Raw genomic sequence first — 22,500 nt, 5'->3', positions numbered from 1 at the left:
ATTTCAACTACCCAAACATTGACTGGGAAAACTACTCAAGTCCCAACTCCTTTGCCCAATGTTTCCTGGAGTTTATAAACTCAAATGCCCTGGAACAACTGGTCATCACTCCCACAAGAGGTGACAACATATTGGACCTGGTCATCGCCAACATGGGGGCGCAATGTTCCACACCAGAGGTAAACCCCTCGTTGGTAAGATCAGCCATAAACTAATCACACTGGACATCCACATCCCGACCCCACCCCAGCCAAGGAAACCACTGTGAAAAATTTCTCCAAAGTAAACTTCACACTTCTCAAGACAGAGGTGGAATGTTTCAAAGCCCCCAGGCTAATGGAAAATGCTGCCCAAACCGCAGAATCCTTTACAAATGCATTCTATGAGCACCTACAGGAATGCATGGATCAAGCCATCCCAAGTAAAACCAAGACTCACTCCTCCAAAAAGAGGAGACCAGTCTGGTGGACCCCAGCCATAAATAAGTTATACAACAGAAGGAGGAAACTAATACATGATCGAGCAAAATCCCAAAAAGGGAAGGCATCCCAGATCAGTATTAGCAAGAAACTACGATCCCTCATAAAATCATCCAAGGCCAGCTTTGAAAGAAAAATCCACAAAGACTGTAAAGATGATCACAAGGCCTTCTTTAGCTATGTCAAGAATCTAGGTGGCAACTCTCAGATCTGCTCTGAGATGGTGCAAAATGTCAAAAAATACACTGAACCCACTGACATTGCCAACATCCTGGCTGACAGGTTCAGTGCAAATTTTACCCCCCTACACCCCCAAAAGGGCCCGTGTCCATCCCAGAAGAATGTAGACCCTCAGACATCACAGACACACAGGTGAAAACAGCCCTCTCCAAAGCCCAAAACACAGCATCAATGGGACCGTATGGTATCCCAGGCTGCATCTTACATGAGCTCCAAAAAGAACTAAACCCTCACATAAATTCACTGTTCAAAACTCAGCCTTACTACAGGATATGTACCCAAAGAATGGTGTACAGCAACAGTTATCCTGCTCCACAAAGGTGATACCACAACGGATGCCGGGAACTATCACCCTATAAGCCTGACTAGCCTGGTCTGCAAGGCTATGGAGTGCATCATCATGGATTTCATAAACAAAGACATTGGGAACCTCCAGACGCTGGACCCTACCTAATTCGGCTTTGTTAAAGGCAGATATTGCCTCTTAAACCTAGTAGATTTCTTTGAAACAATTACCAAGGCCATAGAAGAGGGAAAGATAGTCCATACAGCCTACCTAGACCTAGCAAAGGCCTTCGACACAATACCCCACTCTGGCATTATAGATAAGCTTACCAGCTTGAACATTAACCATTATGTCAAGAGATGGGTTGCAAACTGGCTCATGGATAGAACTCGCATGGTCAGAGTTGCGGGTGCCATGTCCGACTCCAAACCGGTTACAAGTGGCATCTCACAGGGCTCAGTCCTGGGACTCCTCTTGTTTGGTATATTCTTTTCTGAGGTACAGGCAAGCACAGGATGACTTTGGCTGAACAAGTTTGTAGATGATTGCAAACTGGGAACCATAAACAACTCTCCGGCTGACAGACATCCTCCAGAAGGGTCTTATGGAGATAAATACCTGGTGTCAGAACCATGGCCTCAAGCTAAATGCCAAAAAGTGCATAGTCATCCCCTTTGGGAAAAACGTGCCCATGAACTACCACATAGGTGGTAATCCACTAAGTACGGAAGATGTAATTGGGGATCTGGGGATCTGGGGACCCAAGTAGATAGCAACCTTTCCTTTGATAATCACATTGCCAAAGTGGTTAGAAAAACCGTCTATATAGCCCACCTAATCACGAAAGGGTTCACATCTAGATCAAGAGAGGTCATTGTGCCCCTCTACTCATCATTCATATGGCCCATAATAGAGTGCAATGCCCCAATTAGGATGTACCTTACCTGACACCTGAAACAGCTGGAAAGACCCCAGAAGTACCTCACCAAGAGGACTGTGGGCCTCAAACAGATGCCCTATGCAGCTCGACTAAAGAAACTCCGCAACTGAGTAGAGCTGATCTCTGCTTGATGTACAAGGCCATGTCTAACCCGGAATTAATGGACATGCTCCCCCTTAAGAAAACCAAATCCCTTAGAGCTAAACGTTCCAGGGATTTAAACCTCAGCACAACAATAAATAAGACAATGCTGGAGGGATAGATTCATATCCCAGAGGCTTCCCTCGCTCTGGAATAGAATCCCAATCCATGTTAGGCAGGGCCCCTCACTGACCCTCTTAAAGAGAAATCTTGACAAGTGGATGGGAAATCGTAAATTTACTCCTGGGATCACTTCTATGGCCCTGCTGGACACAGGCTCAGTAATCTAATCAAACTAAAAGGGAGGCAAAAGCCAACACATTCTTGCTAGGCTTATAAATGCCCTAGGGCAGATAGCCTATTACCTACCTATAAACCTATAAGAGAGAGTGATGCATAAAGTGAGATTTCTTGTATTGTGGTGAAGTTTTAGTATACTGTGAGTAAGCAGTTGGAGTAAGTAAAAAAAAATGGCATAGAGTTCCGACTGTCAGTTTATTCTTATATGCTCCATGGGGTCTAAAGACCTTAACCTAGTATGCGACATTAATAAAACCTGCTGGAGAGAGTTGTCTCCTACAGGTTACCACACCTTTGGAGCAGACTTCCACGTCATGTCAAACAAAGCACCTCATTGGCCCTCTTCAAACGCAATCAGGACTATTGGCTTGGTGACCATAAAGTCACCCCAAGGGTTCCACCTGTGTTCCTCTTGGACAGGGGTAATAGGTGCTAATCATGGAAATAAAGGTAAGAACTTGGCTAGGCTTGTAAGGGCCCTAGGGCTATTAGCCTAGTAGCTTTCTATGATCCTATACTGGCATTTTTGGAGGATTTATCCAGTTTTGTGATAAGGTGTCAACAGGATTTGACCATGTAAATGGGTAAATCCCAGTTTGCACACCCACCCACCTCTGGAAACTTTTTATTGTATTTATACAGTGGACTAAAAACTCTTAATGCCATTTGTTAGGGAAAAGGATGTTTTAAGATGGATTTCAGTCATTTAATATTTGCAAAGAGAGATTAGCAGAATTTCACACCAAACTGGAGTTGACTTCCACACATTTAATCCATCAAACACAAGTGTGCAGTTTTATCTGAAAGAATATATACAAAGTTTGAGATTGTTGCATCTTGAATTCCTCATACTCCAAATTAAACTCACTTCTTCATCTGTTAAGCAAAACTTCCATTCTCTTCTCCAGTATTGAAATGGTTTCACTGTACTTTCACTATTTCCTGAAATACCCACTAATCTATAATGTTAAACTGCATTATATAGTTTTTCTACTCTGACTAATGACATGCTACTGTAAGATGTTAGAGAACCATGCTTATGATTATACTGTTGTACTACATCAGCATCATCTATATCGTTAAACTGAAATGTTATTTCTTTTCTACTTTGAATTTGTGACACATTACTGAAAGATATTATTTTGATTGTATCTGGAGCATTTCTCCGTGGGCCTCAACTGAAAACTGGTTCTGTTGACCCAGTCAGATTATCCTGGTAAACAAATGTCAAATAAATAAGTGAACTTGGAGCTCAGTAAATATCTGGTGTAGGGGTGCAGGGGTGGGGGTAGGGTTGCCCCTGCAAGAAAAAAAGTGTATGTTTTTCAGCTCATTAATGCTTGATTGTATTTGTTTCTAAATTAAGTGACAATTTAGCATTACTACACTAGTTTCTAAGATGTGCTACAAAGCTTTGTCATGCAGCCCACAATGCACTGCTGTGTGCCATATTTGGTAGATATGTTTAACTGAAGTCTCATCTGCTGGAGATGGTGGAAGCTCAGGTGGTTGTAAATATCCCATAGAACCTATTGAAAAGATTAGGGGACATATATTTGTACATTAGAAACATAACATCCAAGAAACATCAAAAATGTATGTACGGGGGTGTGGCCAAGATGTGCCCAGTATAGCAGCAGTTCTACTCATCTCTGTCTATAAAATATTTGTATGACAGGAATTATTGGCTAAAAGTTATTTGAGAAGGTTAATTTCTTTGTTAACTAAATCTTCTTGTAGAGATCTATGACCTCATATAAAAATTTTGAAGAAATTCAGTGATTTTCCTGTCAAAAATACTTTGGATTTATTATCTCCTCACCAGCAGTGGAATGGCTACTTCAAAATCAGCACACCAAGAAAGTTCTCTCAGAAAGGATTTACAATCATTGCTAACTAACATACAGGATCTATCTACCAAACAGGATAAAATGAATCTAAAACTGGATATATTTAAAAAAGACAGTACCAAACAAATGGAAAAGATTCATGAAGACCTTCAAATACAAAAAACCCTCAAATGTCAGGTTTTGAACCAGCACTCAATGACATTGACAGCAGAGTACATAAAGAAGAAACAAATATAGAGTACTTATTGAAGCAAAATACATTTTTACAATCTAAAGTGGATGATCTGGAGAACCGGTCTCACAGGAATAATATCAGAATATTTGGCTTACCGGATAATATAGAAGGCAATAATCTACCCAAATTCTTAAGATCTTGGATACAAAAAGACTTAGACCTGCCAGAATCCTTGTCATATGGCATTGAGAGGGCTCACAGATCCTTGACTAAATCTAAAACAAGTAAGAATAATTCATCTAAATCAGTAATAGTGAGGTTTTTATCAACATATGACAAAGAACCAGTTCTTAAAACAGCCTGGGCAAAAGCTCCAATTAAATTAAATCAAAACATCATCCATTTAGACAATGACTATTCTCCACTAGTAATAACAAAATGAAAACAACTCTTACCATTAATTTAGGAACTTAAAAAAGCACAAATAAAAACTCCTCTACTATTCCCTGCTAGACTTAAAAATCTTCTTGCAAGATGGCATCAAAACAATTGAAGAACTGGATACTGCCCTTACTTTTATAAAATCTAATAACGTTATTGAAAAATTAGAAGAAATGGACTGGGCAAGTGCAAGTCTTAAAAGATTAGCAGAAAATGACAGTTGGAAAACATTGGAAAAGAAGAAAAAGTTCAAAAAATATTTTTTCTTTTCAACTAGAAACTCTAAATATTAATCTAGTGTCTTATGACTAAAACAATGTCTTCATGCCCATGTAAGTGCACAACTTTAAATACTATGTTATTTTTAGTATATGTGTCTTTAAGGTCTGTGTCAGTAAGTCATGTATATGCATATAATACCATTTATTTATTATAGTTATGTTTATAATTGTTTAGTCATATATGGTTCCAAAATAGACTATAATCTATTTTCTTTTTCTTTCTCTTCTTTCTCTTTCTTCTTTATTTTCTTTCTTTCTCTATATCTCCTTCTAATAGTGTCTCTATTGTGTATTGTGTGTAGTAGTAATGTTACATAATAATTTGCTGTATTGGGATACTTATGATCTAATATATTAACTAGATAAATTGAAAGCAACTAGAATATAAAATGGGGTTAATTGAATGGAGCAACACTGAGAATAACATTTAAATTGACAGCTTATGAGAAGGTATGAAACCTGGATTATTGGCCTTGTGTTATTTCAGAACAAGAAATATGGCCGGATGGTCTTGATGTTGCTTAGGCTGCACTGTACTTTAACTTCATGATGTGTTTTGTGGGTTTAAAAGTGCAGCTGATCTGCAATTTTCTCAATTCATGAACAGTGGGGCTTACGGCAGCCTCAATTTGATACAAAAGCTTTTGAACTGTACATATATGGGTTTGTAATTTGAAACACATAATTAATAATACTGCAATCATAATGTGAAACAGTTTATCTCGAGCTCATCTCTCAAGAAGTGATTCCAAAGGAAAACGCACTTACAGTTCCCGCTTATTTCAAGAACAGTCTTTTTTTTTTTTTTTTCTCTCTTCACCTAGAAGTCTGCTCGAGCAGAAACTTTTCCTCAATAGTGCACAAAGCAGCTGGATGACACCACTTAAGTCTGTGCGACCAAATATCTGATCTTTGGACCCGTGGGAACGACGCACAGACAAAATGGAATGTTGAAACACGGTTGGAATGTTGAAACACTGTTTACTTGCAATGAGGTTTTAAAGAACTTTAAAGCACTCCACAAACATTCAAAACATTATTTCAACTTTTATTCTTATTTTTTGCTACAATTAATAGTAAGAAAGGCTAAAGAAAATATGTATGTGTATGTATGAGTGGTTGTGTATGTATGTGTATATATATATATATATATATATATATATATATATATATGTGTGTGTATTTATGTATATATAATCATATAGGGGTATCTGTATATGTTTGTATGCACATGTACTTTCATATCTATACACTGTTAAATGAAAATTGTTTAAAAAAAGGAGGAAAAAAAGCAAGAAAGATTTAAATGAAAAGACACAATGTTTTATCAATATTTTGACATGTTCATGTGTATATAATATTACTGCATTGTACAAGCAATAACTACACTGACATTGTAACACAATGCAAATTTTGTAAAAAATGTTTACCTCATGTTGAATACACATTTAGTTAGATTACTGCATGCACCTTCAGTTATAGCTGTGTTTTTCTCTTGCATGTAGTATGAAAAACAAAATTGTAAATATCTTTACCATTAGATGGTAGACAGCAAAGGCAATTAACCTCCTTACACTCTGTTAGTAGAAATTGGTGCATAGTGAACTTATTGCATAAAGTTTCTAATGAGATGCAATGGTGTCACAATATATACACTTCTAAGTGATCTTTAGTTAACATTTTTTCTTGCATATTGAAATAACAGTACAACCATTGTAGAAGTGCATATAATGAAAATAAGTTAATATACAGAGTAAAGAATTTATCTGGTTTTTTTTTATATATATATATATATATATATATATATATATATATATATATATATATATATATATATATTCATAAACCTAGATAGTCTGTACCTAATCTAATATCATTAATAGGGAAATTGTTTAAACAATACATGATTTTAATGACAAATGCATCGTATAGATTACCATTTAACATTATAAAAGAGTAATTTTACAGACCGATATCATTCTTCTTTGAAGTATACTATTAGATTTGTTTTTCTTTTCATTGTTTCTTATAGGTAATAACTATAAAATAATCTTATAATTGGCTTAAATCTTTATGGATAAGTTACATAGAAAGTACTAAACTTGCAGTATGTTATAACAATATGGTTTAAAACTTCAGCTATATAAAGTGATGAGCTTTTTATTTTAGTAATTATAGCATTCCTAGTTACAAGTAAAGATTGACAGTAGCTTGAGTACAGTTGCTATTGGAAAGGATGATAATTTGAGTGGTTATGCTACTCAAATTAGGGGTTTTCAACTCCAGAATGGGGAGGGTTAGTTATGTTTTAATGATTTGATGCAATCTTTTCTGACATTCACAATAACATGTTGTAATATCTCACAGTATAATATTGACTTATTACTAAGGTTTTCTAGCATTTATTATCAACAAGATGACAAATTACTGAATAACTATGTACACAACAAACATAAATACAAATGTTTCTTTTAAAAGGCATTCCAATTAATATCAATGGTCTAAATAATCCCTGCAAAAGAAGAGGTTTAAACAAATACCTTAAAACACATAAATCACACCTTGTCTTTACAAGAAACACACTTGGTATCTTCAGATATTGATAACTGGTATCTTCAGATATTGATAATTTAAACTCCAAACATTTTTCAATTCTAGCTAGCTCAGAACATAATGAAAAAAAAGAGGGGTAGCTATTTTATGGAGTAATTCCCTCCCTGTACCTAAAATATTGGAAGTATACAAAGACAATAAAGGGATGTTTTGTTCAGTCACAGTAGAATTATATAAGAACATATATACTCTAATAAACATATATTGGATACCAGGTATAGGATCAAATACAGTAAAACAGCATTTAAACAAGATTGTAAGCTTAGCTAAAGGTAGCATTGTAATTGCAGGTGATTTTAATTGTATTTTGAATGATACAGATGCTAACACTACAGTTACAAGGAAATTTTCCACCTCTGCAAAATTATTAAAAGACTTTGAAAATTTATTTTTATTAAAGGACATAAACATGTTTGCAGAACCGGACTCACTCCCATATACCCATTATTCTTAGACACAAAACAAATTCAAGAATTAACAGAGTTTTGATCTCAAATGAGTTAACACATGATCTTGTAAAAGTCATCTCATGTCCCATATCTGATCACAACTTGATTACCTTTGAACTATTAACTAAGAAAATACACAATATTATAATCAGAAGGATGCCAGCTTACATAACAAAAATGAAAGAATGTTAAGGAATTTCTGTTATTAGGGATACAAGACTTTGTTACTCTAAATAATACTGGAGAAACTTCAGAAATATACATATGGGATGCTTTAAAAGCATATTTATATGGAAGAGTACTTACATGGTACAATAATAAAAGAAAATCCTGGGATAAAGATTTATTAGACATACAACGTAAACTAGACAAGTTAAAACTTAACACTGAGAGAAATAACAAAGGAAAAAATAAAGAAGAAATAAATGAACGAAATAATAAATATTTGGAGATTTTAAATCACAAAACAATGATTAACATAGAGAACTTTAAATTTATAAACTTTTCAACTAATCCTAGATCTCTAAATGTCTTGGCAAACAAAACCAAAAGAGTTAAAAAAAAATATTTGGAGATTTTAAATCACAAAACAATGATTAACATAGAGAACTTTAAATTTATAAACTTTTCAACTAATCCTAGATCTCTAAATGTCTTGGCAAACAAAACCAAAAGAGTTAAAAAAAATATTTGGAGATTTTAAATCACAAAACAATGATTAACATAGAGAACTTTAAATTTATAAAATTTTCAACTAATCCTAGATCTCTAAATATCTTAGCAAACAAAACCAAAAGAGTTAAAAAATTCAATTATATCAAATAGATTTATTCTCCAAAAAAGCGAAAACTAGTTTCAGAACTACAAAATATCTTATCTGAATTCAAAGATTTTTTTTATAAAATTAATCAGAAATCACAAAAGGTGGACCCTAAAGACTATGTTAAGACTTTTATATCTAAATATATTAAAATAGATTATCACATGAACAATCTATTAATATAGATAAGCCAATATATTTTAAAGATGTACAAAATCAAATAAAACTTAAATCAAACAAAGCACTCAGAAATGATGGTATTATTCCAGAAATTATACCAGAAATATATAATTCTTCCAAAATCGGCACTAAACTTATTACACAAAGTTTTTAATTTATCCCAAAATAACACAATTATTCCCCATCATGGAAATATACTTATATTACCCCAATAATTAAAACAAATAAAGACCCCACCAAATGTTCTTCATATAGACCAATCTTTTTATTAAATGTTGGCTACAAAATGTTCATGTCCATATATGTGGAAAGGATTAAGAATTTTTCACCATCCCTAGTTAATGAAGACCAAACTGGTTTTATAGTTAACAGAAATACTTATGATAACATTAAAAGAACAATTACTTTGATAGATGCTGCAAAAACATTAAATAGAAACCTAACCCTAATAAGCTTAGACATAAACTGTGCCTTTGATTCAGTTAATTGGGATTACCTATTCATACTCTTAGAAGAGGTGAATTACTCGAATAATTTTACAGACCTTATATTCAATTTATATAAAGATAGTCAAGCTTATATTAAAATTGGTACTACCATTTCTGAGAAAATAACAATTATAAAGGGAACTAAACAAGGATGTCCTTTGTCACCACTATTATTTACACTAGTTATGGAACCATGATCCAGCTTAATAAGGGATGATGAAAGAATTGAAGGTTTCAAGTTGAATTCTACTACTTCTTCTAAAATACAATTATTTGCTGATGACATTTTAATAACTTTGGAAGAAAATAATAAATCTATCCCAACAGTATTTGACAATATTATGAAGTTTCAAAAAATAGCAGGTCTAACTTTTAACAGTAATAAAACCAAGATACTTTTTGGTAATATAGAAGGAATTACAATTCCTCAGAAATACAAAATATATATCCCTCAGCACAATTAAATAACATATTTAGGAATAGTAATTACAAATGAAGTAATTTACAAATAATATCAAAGATATTGCTCAAGTAAACTATAGTAATTGTCTAGAATAGAAGATTTAATAAATAAATGGAATAGACTATTATTTACTATGGAAGAAAGACTGTCAATCATCAAAATGATCATCCTCCCTAAAATACTTTACATAATTCAATTGTTGTCTTTATTTCCTTCCAAAATTATAATCAAAAAATTCAATACATTAATGATTAAATTTTTTTGGCATCCTAATAAGCCTAGAATCGCTTTAAATTACCACACGTATGATTGGACAAAAGGAGGTATAAGTTTTCCAAATTTGGAATTCTATACAATGTCCTCGATTTTATTAAAACTATTTCCCTCTTATTTAACAACTATTCTTCTAAATGGAAATTATACTTAACTTTATTATGTTGGGATTTTACTATCTCGCTAAATTATCAAAAAACATTAATAATGAAGAACTCTATCCTATGGATGATAAAAGATTTTTTTATAACTCAATCAATTAAATCATATCAAACTATATACTAACTCTTTTTAAGACATTTAGAAATTATATCTTTAAGTTTACAAATTATAAAGTTTGGTTCTTTCTTCTGTATCCAATATCCTTCACTCAAGGCCTTGTACTCTCAACAGATCTCACAAAAATGTTAATTTTCAAAGAGAAAGATTTAATTTATTGGTCTCAACTAATGAGAAAGGACATAATTAAGTCTTTAGAGGACCTGAAAAATGAATTTAAAATAGAAATTGTATATTGGTTAAATTTACAAGAATGTAGACAACATTTATCAAATGCTTTATACTTAATGCTCCGAGATTTAATACAATCTATACCAAAAATATTATTTCTAATTACAAGCACTCAAAATGCAAATATTGCTAATATTACATTATCACATATTTGTAAAATATTAAGAGATGAAACAAATCAACATCCTCGAAAATATTGGGACTACTTTAATACAATTAATATTTTAGAATCGGCTTATAAAACTGCATCTTTAAAGTGGAGAATTTATACTTTGAAATTTATGCATAGATCCTTCATTACACCACATATCATTAACAAATTCAACAAGAACATAAACGTGTTGGAGATGTAAAAAGATATTGAAAGCTGACTGGTCACGTATGTTCTATGATTGCATACTATTAACAAAATATTGGGAAGATATAAATTGTTTCTTACAAGTCTTGTTTACAGATAACTTTATGTTAACCAAGTCTTTAATATTATTTAACACTCCAATGCATGAAAGTGTTAATAAAATGAAATATCCAATAATATGGACAGTACTGTCTGTAGCAAGGAAAATAACAACAATCCATTGGAAATCTGATTTTCCTCCATTTTGAGAATTTAAATTACTTCTCGCTGAAGTCTGCAATCTAGAGCTATTGACTATCAAGTCAAGAACAAATAAAAACATAAAATAAGTTTGTGTAAAAAATTATTTGATTTGCTAGAAAAATATTAACTGTGAAAAACATTTATTAAAATCTGATATACATGTGAGTGTTATTGTAAATAGTTATGTTCCTTTGTTAGTTATAAATTGTTTAACATTTGTATTGAATATACTTGAACATCTTTTGTATTTAGTTCTTTTATTGAAAATTCAATAAAGTTGTTTAAAAAAAAAAAAAAATATATATATATATATATATATATATATATATATATATATGTACCATAAATGAAGACAAGAAATATATACACAAGGTATATAAACAAAAATCACTCATGAAATTGTGTGTACATCACCCCAGCCTTTTTTCCATAACCATTTTCGTAATGTTCCTAATATCTACGAACAGTCCCACAACTTATTTAATAAGTTATTCATATCTTGTCAACCATGAACACCAAAAATTCCTGAACAACAAGTTATCTGAATGTGAAATAGTATTCTACTGCATGCTCTCAATGTCCATGTAAGAATATTAAGTGTTGCAGGAAAAAAAAACGCGTATCCAAAACATTTGAATTCTAGACCATTCTAGAAATAAATGGATTCTTCAGTCCATAGATGTGAGATCATCTTTATTGATATATTTTATATTTCATTTGTCCCTTCACTGATAACCTACCTAAAGATGATCTCCCCATACAATCACATGCTTCTGGAAAATTATTTAGTCGCTTGAGTCTTCTTTTAAGACTTTGTGAAACAGTATTAGATAAGGAAGTCCAAGGCCTTTCATAAAAAAGGAATCCATAATCATTTCATACCATAATCTCCTAGATTGTAGTAAGGATGTATATATTAATTTCCATCTCTGTATACAATCAACATATTCTTTTAAAACAAAATGAGAGGTCCATTTACACTTAAACTGTTTCCCCAATATAAATTATATTTCCCATAACAATTTGTCCTAAGAAGTCAGATTGCCTATGCTTTAATTTTGCCAAAATCCAAAATAAATGTGTAGATGACAAAATTGATAAATCCATCCCAATCCATCATCTTATCTTGGGCAAAAAATATGATTTAACATTTTCATTTTCATTCAGTCCTTAACTGCTGGGTCTCTGCTCTAACCTTTGATCTCGCTTGGCTGCTTTTTCCAGATGAATGGATTCAACTCTCAAGCTCCTTTACCCATAATGTCCCACTAACCTACCATACCTCAGATCTTGTTTGCCACCATATCGCTCAGACATGGATCACCTTCTCTCGAGCAATTGGGTGGTGTTTTTTTTCCCCAGCTTTTAAGGGTTGTAAGTTTCTATTGGATTATTTTTACCTTTCTTTTCCCATCTTCCCTTACCTTCTAGTTCTTGGCTTCTGCCCATTAGGTAGTTCTTCTTTCTTACTTGTTAGCTTCTTGGGTACTGTTCCGAGTACCATTGTTGGTACGTCTTTCTTCTCTATTTTCCTACCCTTCAGAGGTCATCCCTTTGTACCTGGGAGTCAGTAATTACCAGTTCAGAGCACTGCCTTTTGGCCTCACCACAGCTCCCAGAGTGTTCAGCAAATATATGGTGGTGGTAGCAACTCACTTGAGACTGCAGGAATTCCAGGTGTTTCTGTATCTATATGACTGGCCCCTGACTGCTCCGACCAGAAATCTACTTATACAAGCAAGGGACTACTTGCTTCAGTTATGTCTCCATTTGTACATAAGTCAACTACAATAAGCCACAGCTCGCACCTATACAGAATCTGGAGTTCATAGGTGCTCATCTAGATGCGGTCTATCAGTTGGCATCATTTCGTCTAACAAGAGTACAAACTGTCAGATCCTAGGTCATGGAAGTGACCTCTAATTCTTCTCCTTCAGCATGACTAGTCTTGCAAGCCTTATGGTCCATGTCATCAGTAATTACTCTGTTGCATTAAACTTATTTAATTTGCAGTTTCTGCATTGGAATCTGTCAGTACAGTAGTCTGTTCTTCAGCAGCCCTTGTACACCCTGGTCAGGATCACACAAGTTTGCAAGAAATACTTTCTTTGGTGGATCCATTCAGAAGAAGTTTGAAGATTGTTCACTTATTCTCCCACTGCTGGTGACCACAGTGACTATGGACACCTCCCAACTGGGGTGGAGGGGGGCATTTCAGTCCAAAGTACATGGTCTCCAGAAGAGGCCAATTCACACATCATTGTTCTGGAAATGAGAGCATTCCTAGCATTGTAGCCCTTTCAAGATGCTCTCTCCTCTGGGATGGTTGCGATTCAAATGAACAATATGACTATAGTCTGGTACATCAACAAATGGGAGAACCAGATCTTATCTTCTATGTCAAGAGTTTCTTGGGTACTCTTCTGAGTGCCGTTGCTTGTACTCCTCTTTCTTTTCTGTCTCACTTTTCCTACCCTTCAGAGGGTATTCCTTTGTACCTGGGAGCCAGTCATTACCTGTTCAGAGCACTACCCTTTGGCAGAGGTGAATTCACACATCAGTGTCCTGGAGATGAAAGCAGTCCTCCTAGCATTACAGGCCTTTCAAGATGCTGTCCCCTCAGGGATGATTGTAATTCAAATGGACAATATGTTTGTAGTCCGGTACATCATCAAACACAGGGGAACCTGATCTTATCCTCTATGGTGAGATGCAATAAGAGTCAGGCAATGGGTGATCTCTTTAAGCCACTTTCTGATAGCAATGCACATATTGGGGAAAGCCAACATGCTTGTAGACAGACTAAGCATGTTCATTCTGAAGCTGCACAAGTAGTCTCAATGTCAAAGATGTGGAGAGAATTTTCTGTTGATGGGACCAGCCATGATGCGTTTTGTTTTTCCACTTCTCCCCTCAACAAGTGCAGCAGGTTCTTCACCCTTGTCCTCATTCTGGGGAAGTCACCAGAAGATGCTTTAGTTCATGATTGGCTCTCTGGTCTCCTTTATGCGTATCCCCTGTTACCTCTAATCCCTAAATTCCTACAGAAAACATACCAGTTGAAGAACAGAGTTATACTTATTGCACCTTTTTGGCCTCATCAAATTTGGTTTCCCTTCCTGTGGCTTTTTCTGTATCCTCCCTGGATACTGGACCCCACTCCACATGTTCCGTCTCATCCGATGGGAATGACTCATCTGGACATAACCGGCATCAAGCTGACTGCATGGTTTATCAAGTTCCGGTGATGGCTAGACACAGCCCAGGCTTATCTCCTCAATCTGGTATATTCTCTTGTCTTAAAATGTTTCTACCAGGAAAACTACAAATGTAAATGAAAGAAATTTTCAGTTTGTGCCATCAAGAGAAATTTGGCCCCCTTTTCTATCCCAGTACCTGCTGCCCTTGAATTTTTAGCTTCCATTTTTATGAAGAGGCTAGTTTCTCCACTGTTACAGTTGGCTCCCTTTAAACTTTCATTCAGGTGAAAATCCATTTTTGGCCTGTTCTAGATTGTGCAAGGCTTTTCTGAAAAGCATCTTCTTAAGCCCCAGTCAAGGAAACTACTCCTTCATAGGATTTAGCTATCTTACTTACAAGGTCTGACCCAAAGCCCCTTTGAACCTTAAGCCAAGACTGACCTTAAATGTTTGTTTTGGAATACAGTTTTTTTTTAGTTGCTATTTTGTCAGCTAGATGAGTATCTGGACTCCAGGCTCTTTCTTTGAAATATCCCTAACTGGTTTTTCATAGGGATAGAGTCTCCTTATGTAAAAATCCATCCTTTTTACCTAAGGTGGCTACTAAGTCTAACATTAATCAAGTTATTAACATCCTGGTTTTCTTCCACAGATTTTGTAATACAGGTGACTACATCCTCCAGCTTTTGGATGTGCACAGGCAACTTCGATGTTCTATCCATCAAACCAAAAATTTCAGGAAAACTAAGCAATGGTATCATTTTCACCAAACTGATCGAGTATGGCAGTTTCTAAAGTGACTTTAGCTAGGTGGTTGACTGATTGCATATTCTTTGTCTATAGCTAGAGAGGGTGGTCTTTGCCCAAGTCCCATAGAGCACATTCCACAAAGCCTATGGCCACTTCAGTTTTTTGGTCAAGAACATTGATAGATGACATTTGTACAACTACCATTTGGGCCAGTGCTCATACCAAGCTTGATTTATTTTTAGGAACAGAGCTGCTTTTGGCTCCACAGCACTCCAAAATAGCTTTCCATGAGGACCACCAAAGTTCCTTTAGCTGAGGACTTTGTCCCATCAGTTGAGGAATGAATGAAAATCACATCATCAGATAAAGAAGTTATGTACTCACCATAATGATACATCTGTGTTCGTTTTCATTCTTCCTCCACTTTACACCCTCCTTACCCCCTTCCCTTTCTTCCTGGAGAGACCTAAAGGATGCTACTTTGGGAATCAATTGCTCCTTATTTGAGCTCCAGTATTCTCTCTATTGTGTCTGCCTTATAGATACTAAAGTGTCAGCCAAGCATTATTAGGCACAGCAAACTCAGTCTGAGGTATGCTAGGTTAGTGGGGCATTATGGGTAAAGAGAGGAGCTTGACAGTTGAGTCTGTGAATCTGGAAAAAGTGTCCAAACTGGATCCAAGGTCTGATTTGATGCCCATCAGTTGAGGATGGATGAAAATGTACAACACAGATATATCATTATGGTGATTACATAACTTCTGTTATGGGGCTCAAGGTACCCCCAACCAAAAACAAAGAAATATCAAGAGGATCCTTTTCCCTGTTTCTTGGCAATAGAAAAACTTGTCCAGAGTAGCTCAGTTTATCCAAAATTAGAAAAAGAAAAGCAAAAACACTTCCATTGTAATAGAGGTAGATATATTAGAAAGCAAAGATTCCCAATGCCCAAACACCAGTTGCATAAAAATAATATGAGAATCACCAAAAGGAATACCTACTAGCTGGAGAAAAGTAGAATTCAAAAGGAATAACACAATCTAATTTAGGGGAAGAATAACCTTTAAAATTAGTCATATTAAGATGTAAACCCAGTGAACTCAAATGTTGAACAACATTCAAGACTGCAGATAATACACATTTCTTTTAAAATTAAAATAAAATCCTCTACATAAGATAATACTACAGGAAGAGGAATAGTAGGAAAAATATGCCAAATTGCAAAAGGCAGAGAAATAAAATGACATTCTTCAGTAACAGCATTCATAATTAAAGCAAAAAAAAGTGTGCAACCTTTTTAAAAACTTATAGTAAACTTGATCTTTGCTAAATGGCCATTAACTATAGGCCTAACCAACGTCATTTCATAAATTATCATATAGATTGAATAGAAATCATAATAGAAAAACCTAAAATATCCAATAGTCATGCATGTGAAATAGAGCTGTACAATTTTCCATGTTACAATAAATAATGAAACCTGTATGTGTGGTATAAATAACATCTATTTGTTTTGTTAACAAAAGTAAATCTTTTAGAAATTTACCTTTAATAAATACAGATTATAAATTTTTATGTAAATTATAGGCAAGATTCAGTATGATATTGTTCAAACAGTTTCATTCAGGTGTTAAAATAATCTGTCTCCAGTTTTTAATATCTTTTTATCCACCCTCCTTTTTTTTAAATAATCCTGACTACATCTTCACGGAATCTTTACCAATACCATTAGATAACCAATCATATAAGACATGTAGAGAATTTTTTTGTTTTAATTTGTAATGATGTATATATTAAACTCCAAAGGAATACCTTCAGTATGAAGGGATGAGTTTCTGTTAAGATATGTAAGTATCATATGCAATACCTGCTAAATATATTTTCCACAGCAAAAAAACAAAACAAAAAAAACACCGTCTTACTCATCTGGGCATCAACTCTTACGTCACTAGGTGGATTGTCAATTGGCTCACTGACATAACTCATACAGTCCAAATAAGGGACTTCACCTCAAATAGTAAACCTGCAGCTAGTGGGGTCCCTCAGGGTTCAGTCTTAGGACCCCTACTTTTTGTAATATACTTTTCCAATGTGCAGGCAAAAACAAAAGGTCTATGGCTGACCAAGTTTGTGGATGACTGCAAACTGGGGCAGTCATTGACTTCCCAAATTATGTAAACATTCTCCAGGAGGGTCTTGCCAAAACTAATGACTGGAGCATAAAACATGGCCTCAAACTCCATGCCAAAAAGTGTATAGTTATCCCCTTTGGTAAAAATTATGTACCCACAAAGTACCACATCATCAACAATGTCCTTGGCACACAGTCAGCACTAAGGGATCTGGGCACTCTGGTAGACAGCAGTCTAGTATTTGATCAAAACGTAGCCTCAGTAGTGCATAGGGCATACTACATGGCTCATCTCATAAATAAGGGCATAGTATCCAGGAAAAAAGAACTTATAACCTCTCTGTACTCTTCCTTAATTAGGCCTATAATCTAGTACAGTGCCCCCTTTGGTATGTGCCTCACTAGGCACTTGCAGCAGCTGGAGGGACTGCAGATGCCCCTGATGAGACTAATTCAGGGTCTCCAGCAACTGCCGTACAAGGATAGGCTTAAGTCCCTCTCACTTTACTCTGTCTCATACAGACTGCTCAGAGGGGACCTCTGGGATTTAAAGCCATCTCAAACCCTGGCCTACTGGAAATGCTGCATATCCGCAAATCAAGCACCACATGTGTCATGTGCACTTGGCACCTAAACCTAGCCTGTGACATTTAATAGGACCTGCTGGTGGGACAGATATGTGTCCCAGAGACTCCCCCATATGTGGAATAGACTCCCTCTCCATGTTAAGCAGAGTACTTCTCTGCCCTTGTTCAAGCGTAACCTGGATGACTGGATGGGTAATAAAAAATATTCACCTGGGATCCCACCTATGGCCCTGCTTGACAGGGAGGAAAAGTGCTGACCTTGGAAACATGGAAGCAAAACTTTGGCTAGGCTTGGAAAGGCTTCATGGCCAGTAGCCTAGTAACGTCCTATGACTTATAGATGTGAAATACTTTCAAAAGCTGACAAAATATACCCTGAGAGTTTTCTAGAAATCCCATAGTACTTTAAATTCTGCAATAGAATAATTCTTATATCATATTCAACCAAATGTTTGTTCATAATGTTTTGAGATTATCTACAAACACAGTTTTCCATTTCTGTTTATATTTGTATTTCTTAAGTTGTAGTAAAGCATTTGAAGCAGAAGAAAATAAAGCACTGTATTTTGCCTTATAATAAGGCTACTATTTAGACCAGTCTTTGCAAAAGGGCACTAATGAAACTGATTGCTCTCACAACAGTTGTAACATTGCAGCCTACTCTGTGATCTATATAATGCATCTATTACATTTCTTAAAACATTTCCCCTTCTTTTATGTAACAGTATTTAAGGCTATTTCAAAAAATATATCTTATGATCTGGTAATGTCAGCATCATATAGATCAAAGACTAAAAAATAGATCCTATGTATATGCAAAATCTCAGTAGCTGTCTTTTGTAATAAGTAGGTCCCATATATGGAATTTCTAGAAAAGGTTTATAATCAAAAATGTCTTTCGATAAAAGTTCTAAGATGTCAGTACCAGTCACCAACCGGTATAACAGGACAATTTATTGTGACATGAGACTGTAAAGAAATAAACAAGTCTGTTCTTGATTTAAACAAAGGAGGGTGCATATATAAAATCTTGAAAAACCATTAGCTGTTTTAACATCACAAACAACTAGGCGGCCTGATACTCCAACTTCTAATTACCTTATTGGATTTTTTTAATAGAAGTAAAATAGCTATACCAGAACAGGACTCCTCACCAAAACACAACTTTGTCACCAAATACTTTCTACCTGATGTCCATGCTAATCATTTAAGGAATTTGTATCTAAGAGACCAAAAATATCCACCTCAATTGCCTTACATAAATTTATAAAAAAAAATTGTCCATGTTTCTCTTCAAATACTACTTGCATTAACACAGCTAATAGTAGAACTATCCTTTGCCTTTGCAGTGTTTTCTTTTTTTTTTTTTTCACCTTGCTTTATTTTACATTGGACCCTTTTTCCTCGAAGGTTTACTGGACCCTTTATCAGGGACCCTGGTCATCAGTATTATCCTCCTTATCCCCTTCATGTTCTAGGGAGTCTAAACATTGTTTTCTTCTTTTCGTCACTTTTTTAAGCAAATTCAGGCTGTGTTAGGGAATTCATCTGAAATGCACGTAGGAGGGTAATATCCGCTCTTTAGGGTCTCCTGAAACAGAACTCTCCTTAATAGGGACTTTACTACAAGATGTTAAATCAGAACTAGGTTGTTTGCCTTGTAATAAAGGATATTCAAATTTAAAAACAACCTACCATTTTACATTTTCTCTTCTGTCTATAGTATATAACTGTAGGGGTCCCCTTCAAGTATCGAAATTGCAGACCATCGAACCTCAGATCATTGTGGACTAGAGGATTGAAGTTCTGCAAAATCAAGCTAAAAAAATATGAAACTTCGTATTTCACATTTTTGCAGGGGGGCAAGCCCCCTGCATCCCCATACCCCCTGCTACTTAAATATACCAACTCCGAGATAACACTACAGTGAAGAAAATGGCACAGAATGGGAAATTCTTCACTTTACTGTACTGCGATCTTGGAGTTGGTATATTTAAGTAGCAAGGGGTGTGGAGGGTGCAGGGGGGGACTTGCCCCTGTAAAAACTTACTAGCAGAGTTTTTATTTTGAATTTAGTCCTTTCATGTTTGATGTCGTAGAACATCAATCATCTTGTTCTCGATGTGTGGGTCGATGTTCTGCAACTTCGAGCATTTGAAGTAGACCCAGCTATAGCTATATGTATGTATATCATTCATATATATAAAATATATACACACACACACACACACACACACACACACACACACACACACACACACACACACACACACTCAAATACATTTTGTATTTTCTTTTCAAGCCAGCCAAAGCTGCCATAGGTAAAGACACGCTCTTATTGCAACTCAAATATGGACACGCTCTTATCGCAACTCAAATATGGACTGCCCATTATAACTGCAGCCCAAAAGAAAAATGCCACCACCTTACAAACCATTTTCAATAACATCTGCCAGTTCATTGCTAACTCTTCCAATAATAAACACTATATAACTGTGATCAAAGCTAAATGTCTCCCAACACATTAACAGCCAAACTCCTACTAGGATCACTAATTCACAATGCCCTTTCTGCTGAAACACCATCCCCTCTCACTGAAACTTTTCACCGAAACCCTCACGTATAATAAGTGGTATCTCTTGGATGGCACAGTGGTGCAGCTGTAGCATTGTTGCCTCACAGCAAGAGGTTCTCCTGTTTGATTCTTGGCTGGGGCGCCTTATGTGCGGAGTTTGCATGTCCTCCCTGTGTTCATGTGGGTTTCCTCCAGGTGCTCTGGTTTTCTCCCATCACAAAGACATGCATCTGGAGCATTTCTCCCTGGGACTCTGCTGAAAACTGTCTGCATTCCAAGTCAGATTTTCCCGGTAAACAAATGTTAAAATAAAATCTCTATCGCAATCCAGCCTAAAGGTAAACACATTTGCACTGACCATGCATTCTTCATCCTACCACCTAAACTATGGGACTCCATTCCTGTCTTAATCCAGGATGTCCAAAAGTGTTGTCTTCAGACAACAGCTGAAGGAACACGTCTTCATCCAAGCAAAGTTCCGCTGCACTCACTCAGGTCACATTACATGAACATTACATAAACCCTGGAGCTCTCACACACGCCTTTATCCCAATTTCATCTTCCTTAGCTCATCTTTTCATCCCCTTTACTTATTCCCTCTCATTCATCCTACTTCCATCTTCAGTTAGCATCTATGTCACCCTTCTTTCTACTTCTCTTTCCTGTGCATGTCTCTCAGCTTTTTTTGGTCTTCTCCCCATGATATTCTTTATTGCAATTGTTTTCACTTGCCTCATAATGATTTCATACCTCTCAATATAATAATTTGCTGTTATCCATGTAGCATAAGCCAACTCAGTTGTTAAAAGCTACATCTTACCCATAAAGCTCTGCTAAGCATAATTCCATTTTCCATCCATATATTCTTGAATCTGTAGGTATGTATATCTTTTGTGTGTATATGTATGTGTGTATATATATATATATATATATATATATATATATATATATGTGTGTATATATATATATATATATATATATATATATGTATATATATATATATATGTGTATATATATATATATATATGTATAAATTTATAATGTGTGTGTAATAAATATATACATATGGATCTAGGACGTTTGCTCAAATGACCAAATGTCCAAATCCATAACCAGCAAACACACTTTAACGAAAGCGCTTTTATCGAAAAAGCGCTTTCATTAAAGCGTGTTACTAAAAAAAAAAACACTACATAAATATTTTAGGAGGGGGGTTTTGCCCCCCTGCACCTCCCATGTGGGAGCCTGTGCCCCCCACACCCCCCTACTTTAATATACTCCCTCCAAGACTGCACTACAGTGGGGAAAAAGGAATTTTCCCTTATCCGCACAGTGGTATGGCCTCGGCAACAGGCATACTTGCGTGAAAGTACTTCTTTGGTGAAAAGCACTTTTGCATAAGTATGCCCGGCTATATATATATATATATATATATATATATATATATATATATATATATATATACACACACACACACACACACACACACACACACACACACATATAAAGGAAGGTTGGTATATTGTGTGTGCAAGAGATGAGATGGAAGGGGAGTAAAACTAGGTGTATTGGAGGTGGGATCAAATTGTTTTATTATGGTGTGGATGGAAGAAGAAATGGCGTAGGAGTTATTCTGAAGGAACAGTATGTTAAGAGTGTTTTGGAGGTGAAAAGAGTGTCGGATAGAGTGATGTTGATGGTATAATGATGAATGTTGTTAGTGCATA

General features: G+C 35.3%; 1 protein-coding gene across 2 annotated transcripts in view; it reads left to right on the top strand.

Moving 5' to 3' along the window:
• Positions 1-22,500, top strand: part of MOV10 (Mov10 RISC complex RNA helicase) — an 892,455-nt gene that overhangs the window by 148,841 nt on the left and 721,114 nt on the right. The gene's annotated exons all lie outside the window — the stretch shown is intronic.

Source organism: Protopterus annectens, chromosome 7.part0, assembly GCF_019279795.1.
Source record: "Protopterus annectens isolate FY-2018-M chromosome 7.part0, PAN1.0, whole genome shotgun sequence".
Lineage (NCBI taxonomy): Eukaryota > Metazoa > Chordata > Ceratodontiformes > Protopteridae > Protopterus > Protopterus annectens.
Note: the sequence above shows the minus strand (reverse complement) of the source record. Positions and strands in the feature narration are given on the sequence as shown.